The sequence below is a fragment of the Delphinus delphis genome, chromosome 11 (assembly GCF_949987515.2).
Source record: "Delphinus delphis chromosome 11, mDelDel1.2, whole genome shotgun sequence".
Taxonomy (NCBI): Eukaryota; Metazoa; Chordata; class Mammalia; order Artiodactyla; family Delphinidae; genus Delphinus; species Delphinus delphis.
Genome location: NC_082693.1, coordinates 8,109,372 through 8,128,224, shown reverse-complemented (window position 1 = coordinate 8,128,224; position 18,853 = coordinate 8,109,372). Strand labels below are relative to the sequence as shown.

The window sequence follows — 18,853 nt, the reverse complement described above, 5'->3', positions numbered from 1 at the left end:
GGAAAGTCTGCATTTTGCTGTTGTTGTGTGATTGTTCCCTTTGCTGATTCCAGACCATTATTTCTTAATCATATAAAAATGCCTCCTTGAATAGATAGTGGCAGATGGTTGCACAACATCGTGAACATAATTAGTGCCACTGAATTGTACAGCTAAAAATAGTTAAAATGGTAAATTTTATGTTTTAAATATTTTACTACAATTTTTTATTTTTTAAATGTTTTATTTATTTATTTATTTTATTTGGCTGCGTCAGGTCTTAGTTGTGGCACGTGGGATCTTTCGGTGCAGTGCGTGGGCTTAGTTGCCCCACGGCAGGTGGAATCTTCGTTCTGCAACCAGGGATCAAAACCCACGTCCCCTGCACTGGAAGGCGGATTCTTAATCATTGGCCCACCAGGGAAGTCCCTACTACAGTTTTTAAAAATGGCTCCTTTAAGGCACATGCCATATGCCCACCTCATACTCAACTCCTTGTCACCAGCATTCTCAAACCTGTTCCCTCCCTCACAATGATCCAGGACTTAGGCCCAGAACTCAGTCATCCTCTCAGTTTCAAGTTAGACCTCTACTCAGAACAACAAAAAAAATGTATTCATGATTAAAATGTAAAACAAAATAACAATAATAATAATTATATAAATGTATTAGAAAAAATTTTGGAAAAATGCATGTATAATCCCAGGTAGGAGATTCTGGATGGAAAACCAGAATCCACAATGAGGGAAAAATAAGAGGCTTGACTTTATTAAAACTTAAAATGCATCAATAGAAAGAAAAAGATCTCCATAATGTTTAAAAACACAAATAACAAATAGAAGGAAAATAATCGCAAGACATATGACTGACAAAAGGTTATCCCTAATATACAAAGAGTGCCTACAGATTGATAAGAAAAAGACAAAAAAAAAAGAATGATAGCATAAATGGCCAAGGGATATAAACAGGTAATTCAGAGGAAATACAAATAACAGATTAATATAAGAAGATTCCCAAAGACACTAGCAGTTAGGAAAACACAAACTAAAACAGGGATATACCATTCCTACACCACTCCCCCAGCCCACACATTCACACTAATGATAATAACGAGCCAAAATTTAAGACATTGAGAATATGTGGAGCTGAGAAGGGTGGAGGACCAGTAACTCATCCATTGCTAATGGGAGTAAAATTGCTTCAGTCTTTTTGTAATCTGGTAATATCTATAAAAATTTAAACTTGCTATACATTTTGGCCCATGATTCATGTCACCTTTATGAATCTATTGTAGAGAAATAGGATATATGTACAAAAATGTTCACAGTACTATTTATTTCTTCTTCTATACTATTACTCCCAAATCTTTTCCTATCCGTATGTTCCTTACTTTGGGGTCCCTATTCTTTAAGTTTCTTGTCTACTTCTGGCGACTTCTATTTTCTGACACATTTTTTCTCCCCTGAAACCACCCTGTAAAATCCCCACCCTTCATCATTCCTACCATTTGACTTCTCTGTTATCACAACTAGTCTGACATGGGCTGTTGCCAATAATCATGTAATAATGCAGACTGAAATCCCTGAAAATGTGTGGCCTCTTGCTTCACCTGAGTGCTTGGTGCAGACCGGCAAATGCTGTGTCTCTAAGCGGATGTCTGTCTTTTCCCTTTGTGATTATTCTAAAATGCAGCCTTCCACAGATCCCAGACTTCTCACTACCTCCCTCATTCTTAGCTTTAGGACCTTGTCTTTTATCTCACTGAGAAGATGGAATTCACCAGACAAGAACAGTCTACATTTTCTTCCCTACCCCTTACACAAACCCTGTCAACATCCTCACCCATCCTCCCCACTTCCCTGAGAAAAGGGGGCACCCTTTCCACCCACGGTCATTTCTTCCAGTTGTGCGTTGGGTCTCATATTCATCGACTGCCTCAAGGATTTGTCTTGCATGTGTTTTTAGTCTCTCCCATTCAACTGAAATTTTCACGTCAAGCTGTAAACGTGCGCTACTCTCTCCTATCGATATGTAAAAATATATTGGCCTTACATATAACCCTTTCTTTAGATAACATCGCCTTCCTTCCTGCCATCACAAAACTTCTTAAAATAGACTTCTAAACTCATTGTTTCCACTTCCTTACCTTCTACTTATTAGTCAGTTCACTGAAATTTCACATCTTTCACCAGCACACCAATGAAGGATGTGAACAATGACCTCCACACTGTCAATTTCATTGACTAGTCTCCTCTCATTATGTTACCTTACATCTCTTTACCATTTTATACTTTGAATGCTCCCTCCACCTTGAAAATCACTCCTTCCTTAGCTTTTATCACATTTCTTTCACACTCTTTCCTGTATGCCAGCACAGGAGTTTTCTCCCCTCCCCTTCATTTCCTTCCCCATCTCAGTACTAATAGTGAAATAAAGACCTTATTATCATCGAAGTTTTGCTATGAGAGAAGACCATTACTAGCAAGGAAAAGATCTGTCTTATAGATGTTCTAACGTGAAGAAGATGAAAGACCTTCTCCTAAGTAAAAACTCATCACCTTTCCAGGATACAGCTGGGAGCGAAAAGTCATCATGATCTTGAGGATCCTGTGGTTCACTTCACCTTTGCTTGATGAGGGTATAGAGAAATAGGCCCTTTAATTCATACATTGCTGGGGACTTTAAACTGGTGGTCCCATTTGAAAGTACCCATTGACCCAGTAATTCCCTCTGATATATTCATACATGTACAAAATAACATATGAACAGGATATTTATCTAAAATCTACAGGAAAAACCATAGGACCTAGAAAAGCTAAAAGAATTTTGAAAAAGAAAAATGAAATTGGGCAACTATATGACCCCATTTCAAGACTTAGTATAAAGCTACATTAGAGTAGAAGTGAAACAAATAAATAAATGGCACTGAAGAGAAAATGCAGAAATTGACCTACATGTATGTGATAATTGATTTTCAACAAAGGTATCAAGGGAATTCAATGAAAAAAGGGGTAGTTATGTTAATAAATGGTGCTAGAATAATTAGACATCTTTAAGAATAATAAAAAAAAATGACCTCAACTCATACCTTATACCATACATAAAGGTAAGATCAAAATAGATCACACACCTAAATGCAAAACCTAAAACTACACAATTTCTAGGAAAAAACATAAAGGCAATCTTTGTGACCTTGGACTAGGCAAAGAGTTCTTAGACAACACACAAAAAATACAAATTAGAATACAAACACTGATAAACTTGACTTCATAAAAATTTTCAACTTCTGTTCTTTGAAAAACACTGTTAAGATAATGAAAAGGCAAGCCACAGACTGAGAAAAAAAATATTTGCAAAGTATATATCTGATAAGAACTTGTATTCAGAATATATAAAGAACTCTGACAACTCAATAAGAAGAAAACAAATAAATTGGCAAAATATTTGAAGAGATACTTTACCAAAGAAAAATGTATGGATGATAAATAAGCACATGAAAAATGTTCAACATAATTAATATTTAAGGTAATGGTAATTAAAACCACAATGAGATACTACTAAGTACCTATTAGACTAGCTAAAATTAAAAAGAGACTAGCTAAAATTAAAAAGACTGTAGCACAGTACCGTTCTTGGCCCAGAGAGTCAGTGCAAAACAAAACAAAAATAAGTAAATGAACAGACCTATGTTTTCAACAATTATTTTTTAAAAGCTTTGTAAATCTAATCACTAGTCCAGAAAAACATGTATTTCTTCAGTTTCACTGGCACTGCTCCAAATTCATCTAGAAAAGCTACTTAAGTAAAGGACTGAGTGTACCTGAGTGTGTGAACATTTTGTTCCTTTGCCAGAAGAAAGAGAAAGATACAAAAGGACAGTAGGAAAATCCAGTCATCAGAAAGGAGAGAACCAAAGGAAAAGGCAACTGTTCCTGGCAAGATGAAGTTGTTTTCTTTACATCGTTTCTCTTCACCTTTGAGGAGGTTCAAATGATCTGCCCACAATCTTGGACAGCATGCCCTTGCTTCAAGTCAGTCATCTGGCCTCCTGGGGAGAAAACTCACTTCACTACTGACTCAAATGCCAGTGCTATCGCTGGCAAAATTCTGTATTCCAAATTCAAACAGTAATAGAATTTACAACATTTTGAGCTAGGATCACAAAGCTTAAATTGAGAAACCAGCCTGGTGGACGCTTGGGTAATATCCTTTGTGTTTGTAGAAGTCTGACTAGCAACTACTGTCAATTTCTGAAAGCATGTTCACCCTGGAAAAATAAATACCTGCCAAAATGCCAAAAAAAAACCGACTGACTATACCAAGTATGGTTGAGAATGTGAAGGAAATGGAACTCTCATACCTGTTGGAATAGAAAACGGTACAACCATTTTGGAAAAGAGCTTGGCAGTTTCTTAAAAAGTTAAACATATATCTACCAGATGATCCAGCCATTCCACCTCTAAGTATTTTTACTCAAGAGAAAAGAAAACCTATCTCCATACAAAGATTTGTATCTAAATGTGCATAACAGCTTTATTTTTAGTAGCCAAACACTGGAAATATCCATCAACATGTGAATGGATAAATAAATGTGTCACATCCATATAATAGAATATCAGCAATAAATAGGAGTAACTATTGATACACATCACAACATGGATAAATCTCAAAATAATTATGCTGAGTGAAAGAAGCCAGAAAAAAAAAAAAGAGTACATACTTAATGACTCTGTAAAACTCTATGTACTGTAAAACTCTAGAATACAATCTAATCTCTAATGACAGAAAGTAGGTCAGGGTTTTCCTGGAGTGGGGGACAGGAAGGAAAGAGAGGGAGGAATTACAAAAAGCATGAGGATTATATAGTGATATATTCACTATCTTGATTGTGGTGACAGTTTTATGCGCATATCCATTATGTCAAAATTTAACAAATTTTACTCTTTAAATAAATTCAGTTTATTGTGTGTCAGCTGTACCTCCATAAAACTGTGGGGTTTTTTTCGGGGGGTGGGCAGTAACAAAAGAAGCTGTCATAGTAAGCTAGGTGAACAACCACTGTGGCTTGGACTAGTGTTAAAAGTGGAGATGGAGAGAAGTGATGAGATTTAGAATACACTTTGGTGGTAGAGATAAGAAAATGTGTTGAGGCACTAGTAAATGGAAAGAGAAAGGTATCAGAAAGCTCCGCAGTTTGGAATCTGAACAACTGAATGGATGGTAGGGCCGTTTCCTGAGATGGGGAAGACTCGGGAATAGGGACATGTAAGAGGACATTCATCCCCTTTGTTTGTGACAGTGAGGGGACAAACTAGGTGTCTGTATTAAGGGAATGGGTACATAAAATGGAGACTGTACAACAGCTAAAAGGATGAATTACGAGTACATAGTGCAACGTGGATAGATCTCAAAAACATAATGCTGGTGGAAAAAGTAAAGCAGTGATATACAGAAAAACATTTAATTAAATATGAAACGAAGACTAAAACTACATATTTTTTAAGGATACAAATAAGCTCAAGGAATGTATCAAACATCAAAGTATATTCCTGTGGAGGAAAGAGGAATGGAAGCGGGGATACAGGAAGAAGGAGAAGGTGAACAGAACTTGGAGGGGCATATATGAACTGATAGGGATGGTTTGATGAATTCTAATCCCTGTACCTAAGGTCCAAAAATTATTTAATAAAGTACAATAATATAGCAAAAAATCAAAATGGACAAGAGTCCAGGTTGACTAGGAAACAAGCTATTTCTAATGTAACATCCTTAAGGGGGACAAACAGTGAGGAACTAGCCCCAGCTCTGATGACAGGTGGCAAAAAGCCTTACAAGAGAACTGAACCCTAGACACAGAGGAAAGCTGTCCACATCCCATCTGTTCAGGGGAGAATTTATGTGAATGCTGTACTCCTGTGCTTCTCTTTGAGTAAGTAAATGCACTGTGCACCCGGTAGTTGCCAAGCCAAGGCCCAAATGGAATCGGAATCATGACATCCTTAACCAAGTGGGAGTCACTACCGTTATATCCATAACTAAGAGATACCCCTCGGCCCCAGAACCAAAGGTAAGAGATTATAAGGAGATAGAAATTTGTTTCCATTACTTCCTTCTATGAACATTACACAGTTGTCCCTCCGTATCCTCATGGCATGGGTTCCAGGACTAGTGCTGTACACAGTGTGTCTCTAGTGCCGAATAAAGGGTGTTGTTCCCACACATATATGTATATAGTGTTGACTATATCTAGATTCAACTGGTCCTCTGCCTTCTTAGAGCCAGCTGTTGAATGCTCACATGAGTAGGGTTAAGGGAGGATTCAGATACACCGTGTTTTTTGCTCAGTTTCCCCTAATTAACTCGTGGGCTAATAGAAACAACTAGAATAAGAATTTTTAAATTCTTATTTTTTTATTTATCCATTCAAGTATTGAATATTCACTGATACAAGCAAACACTATTTTAGGTGTTTGGGATACAAGGGTGGATAAGATACAGTCCATGTCCTAAAAATACTACAAAAGGGAAAGACAAGTAAACATCACAATCCAGTGTCATCAACAGTACAGAATTATGGTTTCCTTCATCACTCCCTCCTATATCTTTAAACAACACCTTGCCTCCTTATCTATTCCCAACCTTACTAAGGAGAAATAATAAAGTTTTTCTCATTTTTGAGGCATTTGTGCCAAAAATAATTGGGGGATCAACCTCATAAACTGCTTCTGTACATTTTCCTCTGTAAAAATGCCTTACCAGATTGACCACTGTTGTGAAATTCATGTGCAAATCGCATTCAAAACATGGGAAAGACAGTCACACATTGGTTTATTCAACCACACCTATGCGTTCTCAGAAAAACTAAATTCAGTCAAGGCCAGCTCTTTAAGGAAGTGTGAAGAGCTGAGAATCAAAGCACCACCCTGCTCTCATTCACCTTCCACAACTTATTTTCTCACCATTAGCATCATTCTTTAGAATAAAGCTTTACCTGCAAAGGACCACTGTTAGGATAAAAATATATTATCAGCGAGGAGTAGCATGTCAACCCACTGGCACACATAAAAACCCTCTAGTACATTGGCAATAGTACATATTTGCACAGATTTCATCAGCCGAGCTCAGATATAGCGTAGAAAAAGTACATTTTTGACAGAGATGATGGGGTTGAAGGAGGCAATCTTAGTCACTAGAGTGCGAAATACTAAAAGCACACCTCATCTATTTCACAAATTTGCCTACATCCAGTCTTTAAGTGGTTAATATCTAAATACTCTCAGAAAGTCCAGCAAGAAACCATCAATCCCAGGGAGGCAGGATTAATCTCACATCTAATGTATAGCCTAGAAGGGTAGCACTCACTAAATATGTACCCATGACTAACCTGACACCCAGAGACCAGCTCCCTCTTTTTAGGGAGCCACATGACAGACTGACCATTCATCAATGTTTGACCTTCTTACAGACCCACGGTAAAGCAACTTCACAGCTAGAGGCTTGGAGACCACTTTTGCTCCCGTGGTCTCCCAGAGCTATTTTTGTTAGTAGATAGCTGTCTAATTGTTGTTCTTTGTGGGATCAGAGGCTGGAGTCTCCTACTCTGCCATCATTGATGTCACTCCTCTGAATCTGTACTGATTTATAAATAAATGACTGAATAAATAAATGGGGGAGAAGTTAAAATTTTCCTTACACAGATTCCAGACAATATATGGAGATACTCCTGCCTCATGTTTGCAATTTAATCCTCCTCCCCTTGAGTGTTGGCAATACTTAGCAACTCACTTCTAAAGAATAATGTATTGATGGGGAAAACAGTAATTTTACAGTGGAGAAACCTGGCAAACACAACCTCACCCATGAACAGGGTTAAGTGTGTGAACAACCAGTGATAAGTCTTGTTGATATCATGCACCCCCAACACGATGCAATGAGAAAGGCACCTAATCACTAAAGTATATTTCACCAAAACCCATAACCTCAGTCTAAACATGAAAAATAATCAGATAACTCCAAGTTGAGACCTGTAAATATCTGACCAGTACCTTCAAATTCATCAAGGTCATAAAAAGTAAGAAAATACTGAGGAACTATTACAGACCAGAGAAGACCAAGAAAATTTGAAAACTAAATGCACGGTGGTATCCTGGGTTACATCCTGGAACAGGAAAAAGAAAATTAATGGAAAACTGGTGAAATTCAAGAAAACCTGGAGTTATTTAATAATAATGTAGCAGTGTTTATTTCTTGGCTTTGACAAATGTACCGTGATTATATAAGATGTTGACATTAGGGACTTCCCTGGTGGCACAGTGGTTAAGAATCCGCCTGCCAGTGCAGGGGACACGGGTTCGAGCCCTGGTCCGGGACGATCCCACATGCCGCGGAGCAGCTAAGCCCATGTGCCACAACTACTGAGCCTGTGCTCTAGAGCCCGTGAGCCACAACTACTGAGCCCACGTGCCACAACTACTGAAGGCTACACGCCTAGAGCCTGTGCTCTGCAACAAGAGAAGCCACTGCAATGAGAAGCCCACGCACTGCAACAAAGAGTAGGCCCCTCTCACTGCAACTAGAGGAAGCCCATGCACAGCAACTAAGACCCACCGCATCCAAAAAATTAAATAAATTTTAAAAAATAAATAAGATGTTGACATTAGGGGGAGTGGGGTGAAGGGTATAAAGGAATGCCTTGTACTATCTTTGAACTTTGAAGAGTCTCAGCAGAGAAGTAGAAACTATAAAAAAGAACAAAGTGAATATCCTAAAACAGAAAATAAATCCATAATTTTTAATTTAAAAAAATTTTTAAAGAATGTGACTAACAGCAAATTGGAAAGAACAGAAGAAGAAGTCAGAGAATGTGAAGATATATTGCTGGGAATTATCTAATATGAAGAAGAGAAGAAAAAGTGAACAGAGCTTCAGTGACCTGTAGGACAATATGAAGTAGTATAATATAAGTGCTACATTTATGAAGTCCCAGAAATACAGGAGAAATATAATACAGCAGCAAAAGAATTTGAAGAATTAATGGTCAAATAATTCCCAAATTTAGTGTAAAACTTGCAGCTATGAGAAAATGAACCCCAATCAGGATAAATATAAGGAATATCACACCTAAAGAACATCATGGCAAAACTACTGAAAACCAAAGATAAAGAGAAAATACTGCAAGCAGCCAAAGAAAAATAACACATTAACAGAGGGGAACAATGACATGAATGATAGCTGAATTCTCATCAGAAACCTAAAAGGAGAAAGACAATGGAATGCCATTTTTAGAAAGGTAAAAGAATAACACTGTTGGTGCAGCCACCATAGGAAACAGTATGGAGGTTCCTCAAAGAATTAAAAATACAACTACCGGGCTTCCCTGGTGGCTCAGTGGTTAAGAGTCTGCCTGTTAATGCAGGGGACACGGGATCGAGCCCTGGTCCGGGAAGATCCCACATGCCACAGAACAACTAAGCTCGGGTGTCACAACTACTGAGCCTGCACTCTAGAACCCAGGAGCTGCAACTACTGAAGCCTGCGCACCTAGAGCCCATGCTCCACAACAACAGAAGCCACCGCAATGAGAAGCCCGTGCACCACAACAAAGAGTAGCCCCCGCTCGCTGCAACTAGAGAAAGCCCATGCACGGCAACAAAGACCCAACGCAGCCAAAAATTAATTAGTTAATTAATTTTTAAAAATAGAGAAGACTTTAAAATAAATGAATAAACAAATAAAAATATAACTACCATACTATCCAGCAATTCCACTTTTGGGCATGTATCTAAAGGAAATAAAGTCACAATCTCAAAGAGGTATCTGTGCCTCCATGTTTATTGCAGCATTATTTACAATAGCCAAGACATGGAAATAGCCTAAGTGTCCATTGATTAATGAATGGATACAGTAAATGTGAGACAGATAAATATATATATATATTTCAGCCATAAAAGACAAGCAAATTCTGCCATTTGTGACAACACTGGTAGACCCTGAACTCATAGAAACAGAAAGTAGAACGGTGGTTGCCGGGGACCAGGGCACGGAGGAAATGGAAAGACGCTGGTCAAACGGTACAAACTTCCAGTTATAAGATGAATAAATTCTAGAAATTTAATGTACAGCATAGTGGCTATACCTAACAATACTGTATTGTATACTTGAAATTTGCTGAGAGTAAATCTTAAATGTTATCACTACAAAAAAAAAGGTAAGTATGTGAGCTGATGGCTGTGGTAACTAACCTTACTGTAGTAATCATTTCACAATATATACATGTATCAAATAATCAGGTTGTACACCTTAAATTTACACAATGTTATACGCCAACTGTATCTCAATAAAGCTGGAGTAGGGGTCAGGAGGAGAATAATACTCCCAGTCCAGAATTCTACATCCAGTAAAAACATCCAGCAAAATGAAGAGGAAAAAAAAAAAACATTTTCATAGTAAAGAAAACAGATAATTTGTCATGAGCAGTCCGGCACTACTAGAAATACTAAAGAAACTTCTTCATACTGAAAATGTCACAAGATGAAAATTTAAATCTACAAGACTGAAGACAAGAAGAATGGTAAATATTTACATACATATAAAAGATGGCGGTTTGTTTCCTCCCCTTAATTTCTTTAAAAGAAAGAAAAAAAAAAGCAAAATAGATAAGATAAATTATACACAAATAGCAAAGGGAAAGACCTAAAGCCTACCATATCAATAATTGAATTCATCATAAATAGACTAAACAGAGAATTCCCTGGCAGTCCAGTGGTTAGAACTCAGCGCTCTCACTGCCGGGGCACCAGGTTTGATCCCTGGTCAGGGAACAAGGATCCTGCAAGCCACAGGGCCCAGCCAAAAAATAATAATAATAAAAGTAAATAAATAAACAAAGTGCATAGTGGGACTTCCCTGGTGGTCCAATGGTTAAGACTCCACACTCCCAATGCAGGGGGCCCACGTTCAATCCCTAGTCAGGGAACTAGACCCCGTGTGCCACAACTAAAGATTCCGCATGCCGCAACTAAAAGATTCTGCATGCCACAACTAAAAGATTCCACATGCTGCAACAAAGATCCCACATGCTGCAACAAAGATCCTGCAGGCAGCAACGAAGATCCCACGTGCCACAACTAAGACTCAGTGCAACCAAATAAATAAGTAAATAAATAAATATTAAAACAAACAAAGTGCATAGTGAACTACTCTTTTAAATAAATGAATAAATAGACTAAATGCATCAAATAAATGACAGTGAGACTGTAACACTGAATGAAATAGCAAGAACCAACTATATGTTCTATATAACACACACAGTTTAAATATAATGACACAAAGAGGTTTACGGAATATATTGGAAAAGATATACCATGCAACAGTAAACAAGAAACCTGGAGTGATATATTAGTTTCTTATTGTTGCTGTAATAAATTACCACAAATACTGCGGCTTAAAATGATGTATATTTATTCTCTCACAGTTCTGTGTGTCAGAAGTGTAAAATGAATCCATTTCCTTGATTTTTCCTGCTTCTAGAGGCTGCCCAAATTCCTTAGCTTATGGCCCTTTTCTCCATCTTCAAAGGGCATTATCCCAATCTCTGTTTCCACTGCCTCATCTCCTTTTTCTGATTTTAACACTACTACCTCCCTCTTATAAGTATCACTGTGATTACACTGGACCCATCTGGATAATCCAACATAATCTCTCTTGCAAGATTATTAATTTAATATCTACAAAGTTTCTTTTGCCATATAGGGTAACATATTCACAGATTGTAGGGATTAAGACGTGGACATCTTTTGGGGGATGGGAGAGGGGGACATTATTCAGCCTACCACAATTGTTTATATTACAAGACAAAACTGACAAGTATGAAGAAGTACATTTCATAATTATATGAATCACAGCATTAAGCATACACAACTATAAATGAGCATGCATGCACCTAATAATACTGAATAAAACTTCCAAACATAGGAAGCAAAACTGACTGAATTAAAGGGAGAAATAAACAAATCCATAATCACATTTGTAGATATAAACATCCCTTTCTCAGTAACTGATAAAATAATTAGACAAAAAAATATCAGTTAAAAATATAAAAGATCTAAACAATACTATCAACCACCTTGACCTAATTGAAATTTACCCAACAAAATAATATCAAACAACTACAAAAGACCCATGACTTTCAAGTGTAAATGGAATGTTCATCAAGTAAATTATATATTGAGTAATAATGTTTTGATAAATTTCAATATATTGAAATACTACAGATATGTTCTATGACCACAGTGGAATCAATTACAAAAAGTCTAGAAAATTCTTAAATATTTAGAAATTAAAACATCCCTAAGTATTCGGAAATTATAATCTTCAAGGATGTACATATCAAAGCTACAATGATATATCACCTCACATGTGTTAGAAGGGCCAATATCAAAAAGACAAGAAATGAGAAGCGTTGGAGAGAATGTGGAGAAAAGGAACTCTTGTGCACTGTCGGTGGGAACAAAAATTGGAGCAACCTCTATGGAAAACAGTATGGAGGCACCTCAAAAATTAAAAATTGAACTACCATGTGATCCAGCAATTCCACTTCTAGATATTTATCCGAAAAAGACAAAATCACTATCTTGAAAAAAATATCTATACCCCCCTGTTCATTGCAGCTTTATTCATAATAGCCAACACATGGAAACAACCTAAGTGTCCACTGATATATGAATGGATAAAGAAAATGTGATTTTATATATATAATGGAATATCATTCAGCCATTAAAAAAGGAAACCTGCCATTTGTGACAACATGGATGAAACTTGAGAGCATTATGCTAAGTAAAACAAGTCAGACAAAGAAAGACAAATACTGTATGATCTCACTTACATGTGGTATCTAAAGAAAAAAGAAACCCGAACTCATAGGTATAGAGAACAGGTTGGTGATTGCCAGAGGTGGGGAGTAGAGATGGGGGAAATGAGTGAAGGTAGTCAAAAGGTACAGTCTACCAGTTACAAGGAAGTCCTGCAGATGTAATATACAGCATGGTGACTATAGTTAACAATATTGTATTATATACTTACAAGTTGTTAAGAGAGTAAATTGTAAAAGTTCTCATTACAAGAAAACAAAATTGTAACTGTGTGGTAATGAATATTAAGTAAACTTATTGTGGTGATCATTTCAAATTGTATATATGTATCAAATCATATACTGTGCACCCAAACCTAATACAATTGGTATATGTCAATTATATCTCAAAAAATAAATATAAAAAATTAAAATGTTAGAGAGAAGTGTTAAAAATCCACTATTTTTAACCTGAGACTTTTCCATTGATACAATAATAAAAATAATTTAAAAGGGGGAAAAAACCAAAGAAAATTAAGTTCTCTTAGAAGAATTAAGATGACTTTTTGTACATCTAAAAAAAATACACACATTTCTAAATAATACATGGGTAAAAATTAGAAAATATATCAAACTAAATTATTATAAAAACACAACAGAAAAATTTGTAGAACACAGCTAAAACAGAGGCTTGGAGGGAATGCTATAGCTTTAAATGAATACAAAAGTAGAAAGATTTTAAATAAACAATCAAGTTTAAGAAGATAGAAAAAGAAGAGCAAATTAAAACCAAAGTAAGCAGATCAGAATTTTAAAATCTGAAATCAATAAAATTTTTAAAAACCAAGCAATAGAAAAATTAACAAAGCCAAAATTTGGTTCTTTGATAAGATTACTGATTGATAAACTTTTAACAAGACTGATCAAGAAACAGAGAGGGCTCAAATTATGAATATCAAGACTAAAGAGAGTATAACTCTATAGATTTTAAAGACATTAAAAGGATAATAAAGGAATATTATGTCTATATACCAATAAATTTAACAATGTAGATAAAATGGAAAAATTCCTTGGAAAACACAATTTACCAAACTGACACAAGAAGAAATTTTTGAATAACTCTCTTTTCATTCAAAAAATTGAATTTGTTAGTACACACCTTCCCATTAAGAAAGCTTCTGGGGCTTCCCTGGTGGCGCAGTGGTTGAGAGCCCGCCTGCCGATGCTGGGGACACGGGTTCGTGCCCCGGTCCAGGAAGATCCCACATGCCGCGGAGCGGCTGGGACCGTGGGCCATGGGCCTGCGCGTCTGGAGCCTGTGCTCCGCAATGGGAGAGGCCACAGCAGAGAGAGGCCCGCGTACCGCAAAAAAAAAAAAAAAAAAAAAAAAAAAGCTTCTGTTTACCAAGGGGGAAGGGGGGGTATAAATTGGGATATTGAGATTGACATATACACACTACTATATATAAAATAGATAACTAAAAAGAACCTACTGTATAGCACAGGGAACTCTATTCAATACTCTGTAATGACCTATATGGGAACAGAATCTAAAAAAAAGAGTGGATATATGTATAACTCACCCACTCTGCTGTACAACAAAAACTAACAGTGTAAATCAACTCTACTCCAATAAAAAAAATTAATTAAAAAATAATATAAAAATTTAATTTTAAAAAAAGAAAGCTTCTGTTTTGTAGTCACTTTGCTGTACAGCAGAGACTGGCACAACATTGTAAATCAACTATACTTCAATTAAAACAAAAAGAAAGAAAAAGAAAGCTTCATGTTCAGATGACTTCAAACAGCATATTACATCAAACTTTAAGGAATAAATAACACAATCCCTTCAGAAAACAGAAAATGAAAGTACACCCTCCAACTTATTTTAGGAGGCCAATGATGACCCTGAGAAAAAATTACAAGTATGTAAATTACAGACCCCAACCCTCATAAATATAGACATCAAAATCTTTAAAACAAAAAAAAAAAACTATCAGCAAATCAAATCCAGAAGAACATAAAAGAGGTAATTCATCATGACAAAGTGTGGTTTATTCCAAGAACAAAGCAAGAATGTCTATTTTTACCATTTCTATTCAACACTGTAGAGAAAGAACTAGACAAGAATAATAAATAAAAGATCAAAAGATAGTAGAATTTACCAGTGAAGCCATCTGGGCCTAAAGTTTTCTTTATGGGAAGCTTTTAACTATAAATTCAATTTCTTTAATGGATAGTGAGATATTCAAGTTATGTATTTTTTCTTGAGTTAACCTCAGTAGTTTGTGTCTTTCAATAAATCTGTTCTTTTCATCTAAGTCAGGGGTGAGCAAACACTTTCTGTAAAAGGCCACACAGTAAATATCTCAGGCTTTCCTGGCAATATGGTCTTCTCACAACTACTCAACTCAGCCATTATAGTACAAAAGCAGACACAGATAAATATAAACAAGTATGTGTGTCTGTGTTCCAGTAAAACTTTATTCACAAAAGAGGTGGCAAGTGAATTAATGTCAATTAGTCAGGTTAGTTGATGGTGTTGTTCAAGTCCTCTATATCACTGCAGATTTTCTGACTATGTTAATTATGAGAAGAGGATATTGAAATCTCCAACTATAATTGTCAATTTGTCTTTTTCTCTCAAATTCTCTCAGATTTTGCTTCACGTATTTTAAAGCTGTTATTAGCTACAAACACGTGTCCTCTTGATGATCTAATTCTTTTATCCTTATGAAATGTCCCTCTTTATCCATGGTAATATTCCTTACTCTAAAATCTACTTTGTCTAATTAATATAGGCATTCTAGCTTTTTTTGGATTAGTGTTTGCATGGTATAATTATTTCCATCCTTTTATTTTTTGTTTGTTTATTTTCCCAGAGAGCATATACTTCGGTCTTACTTTTTTCTTTTATCTAATCTGATAATCTCTGCCTTTTAATTGGAGTATTTAGGCCATTTTAGATCATGTGATTATCATTATAGGTAGCCTTATATCTACTATCTTGCTATTTATGTGTTTGATTTATTCTTTGTTCATTTTTTCCCTATTTTCCTGATCTTTTTTATAAAATTGAATGTCTTTTATGATTCCATTTTATCTCCCTTATTGGTATATCAGTTATACCTTTCTCTTTCCTTGTTTCCTCTTTTCCTTCTTCCTTCATTCCTTCTTTCCTTTTTTAATTTTTTTGGCTGCTCCACGTGGCTTGCGGGATCTCAGTTCCCTGACCAGGGACTGAACTTGGGCCATGGCAGTGAAAGCCCAGAATCCTAACCACTAGGTCACCAGGGAACTCCCTTTTCTTTTATTTCTTTTTCTTTTTTAGGATGCTCTAGAGTCTCCATTATATCTTTAAGCACATTCTTCCTCCAAATAATATTATACCACTTCATGTATATCAAATGCACCTTACAATAGTATATTTTCTCTCCCTCTCCCTGGCCATTGTCAAACATTTTACTTCTACCTATGTTATAAATTCCACAATAGATTGTTAATATTTTTCTTTTAATCAGGCATTAATCTTTTAAAGGTATCTTTTAAAATTAGAACAAAAGTGTTTTATAGTTATACTCATATTTATCATTGCTAAACTTCTTCATTTCCTTACATAATTCTAAATTCCCATGTGGTATAATTTTCCTTCTGGAAGAAGAACTTCCTTTAATATGTATTTTAGTGGTCTGTTTGCAATGAATTCCTCATCTTTTGTTCATCTGAAAAAAATTTTAATTTGCCTGCATTTTTATTTTTAATTTATTTATTTTTATTTTTGGCTGCATTGGGTCTTCATTGCTGCACGTGGGCTTTCTCTAGTTGCAGTGAGCAGGGGCTACTCTTCATTGCAGTGCATGGGCTTCTCACTATGGTGGCTTCTCTTGTTACAGAGCATTGGCTCTAGGCACGCAGGCTTCAGTAGTTGTGGCACACGGGCTCAGTAGTTGTGGCTCACAGGCTCTAGAGCACAGGCTCAGTAGTTGTGGAGCACAGGCCTAGTTGCTCCGCGGCATGTGGGATCTTCCCGGACCAAGGCTTGAATCTGTGTCCCCTGCATTGGCAGGCAGATTCTTAACCACTGTGCCATCAGCGAAGCCCCTGCCTTCATTTTTTTAAAGGTATTTTTGTATGTTGACAGGGTTCTCCTCCCCCACAAAAGTACTTACAGGTGTCTTAATTTTGTCTGACTTGCATAGTTTCTGATGTGAACTATGCCACTGTGTTTTTTCCCCTCTGGCTGCTTTTAGTATGTTCTATTTATCACTGCTTTTCAACAGCTTGATAATAATGTGTCTTCATGTTTCTTCTGCTTGATATTCATTGAATATCTCTGATTTGTAAATTTATAGTTTTCAGCAAATTCTGAAAAATTTTGGCCAATATATTTTCTGTCCTCTTTCTGAAGCTTTAATTTTAAATATATTTGATTGCTTGATATTGTACCATAAGTAACTGAAGTTCTGGGTTTTGGGGGGTTTTTTTGGAGGGGGAGGGTCTTTTTTCCTCATGTGTTTATTTTGGATATTTTCTAATGATATGTCTTCAAGTTAATTAACTTTCCTGGGACTTCCCTGGTGGTCCAGTGGTTAAGAATCTGCCTTTCAATGCAGGGGACACGGGTTCAATCCCTCATCGGGGAACTAAGACCCCACATGTCACGGGGCAACTAAGCCCATGTGCCAAAACTTGAGAGCCCGCACGCTGCAACTACAGAGTCCACGCACTCTGGAGCCCACTCGCCACAACTAAAGAGAAGCCCGTGTGCCGCAACGAAAGATTCCGTAAGACCCAGAGAAGATCCTGCATGCCGCAACTAAGACCCGATGCAGCAAAAATAAATAAATAAGTTTTTAAAAAAATTTAACCTTTCCTTCTGTAGTTTCTAGTCTACTGTTGATTCCATTCAGTATATTTTCATTGCATCATTTCAGATATTGTATTTCTCATCTGTGGAAGCATAATTTGGTTTGTTTTTAAAATATCTTGCCTTTTTCTCTTTATAATGTTCAATGTTCGTCTTATCTACTGAACATATGAAGTGTATTTATAATAGCTATTCTAACATCCTTTCTGCAAATTCTTTCATCTTTGTCATTTCTGGTTCAGTTTCTAATGACTGATTTTTCTCCTGGTTATGGGTTATATTTGCCTCCTTTGCATGCCTGATAATCTTTTGCTGGATTCCAGACACTGTGAATTTTATGCTGTTGGTGCCAAATTGTCTTGAGCTCTTTTCAAAATTGTTGGCTTTTGTTATTGGACACAGTTACTTGGTACCAGTTTGATCCTTTTGAGGCTTGCTTTTTGACAAGAATTAGTAAGCAGAGGCAACTGTAAGCAGGGATAAGCAGGGGCTCACCTTATTTTCCTTCTCTCAGGAATCACTGTCCTGTACTGCCTGTTGTCCAGTATCTGAAAACCGCTGTTTCATATATTTTCGTTTTCCAGTTGTTTCAGATGAGAAAATAAATCCAGTCCCAGTTACACCATGATGGCCAGAAGTTCAAAAGAAAGAAGCAACTGCCAAAATAAGTAAATTTAGCAAGGTTACAGGATATAGGTCAAAATACAAAACTCAACTGTATTTTTATACACTACTAGCAAACATTCGTAAAAAAAAACTTTCACAATATTTTCAGTTATAAAAGCATCAAAATGTGAGTACTTGGGAATAAATGTAACAAATGACATGTAAGACCTCTACACTGAAAACAATAAAACATAGCTGAAAGAAATTAGATAAGACCTAAATAAATAGAGAGTGTATCCTATCCATGGACTGTAAAATTCAACATTGTTAAAATGTCAATTTTCCTCAAATTTACCTTTAGATTCACATTAATCCCAATTATAATTCCAGCAAGATTTTTTAAACAGAAATTGACAGGTTGATTCTAAACATATTTATGGAAATGCCAAAACAATCTTGAAAAAACAGGAAGATTTACACTAACTTACTTCAAGACTTATAAAGCTAGAAGAATCAAGACAGTGTGTTGTTGGCATAATAATGAACAAAGAGAT

At 36.2% G+C, this 18,853-nt stretch overlaps 1 long non-coding RNA gene across 3 annotated transcripts in view; it reads right to left on the bottom strand.

The window, feature by feature from the left end:
• LOC132433490 (uncharacterized) overlaps positions 1-18,853 on the bottom strand; it is a 39,700-nt gene that overhangs the window by 16,559 nt on the left and 4,288 nt on the right. For all 3 annotated transcript variants that reach the window (XR_009521151.1, XR_009521150.1, XR_009521149.1), the window contains exon 3: positions 18,189-18,349. This is a non-coding gene — a long non-coding RNA (uncharacterized lncRNA). The remainder of the gene's footprint in view (positions 1-18,188; positions 18,350-18,853) is intronic.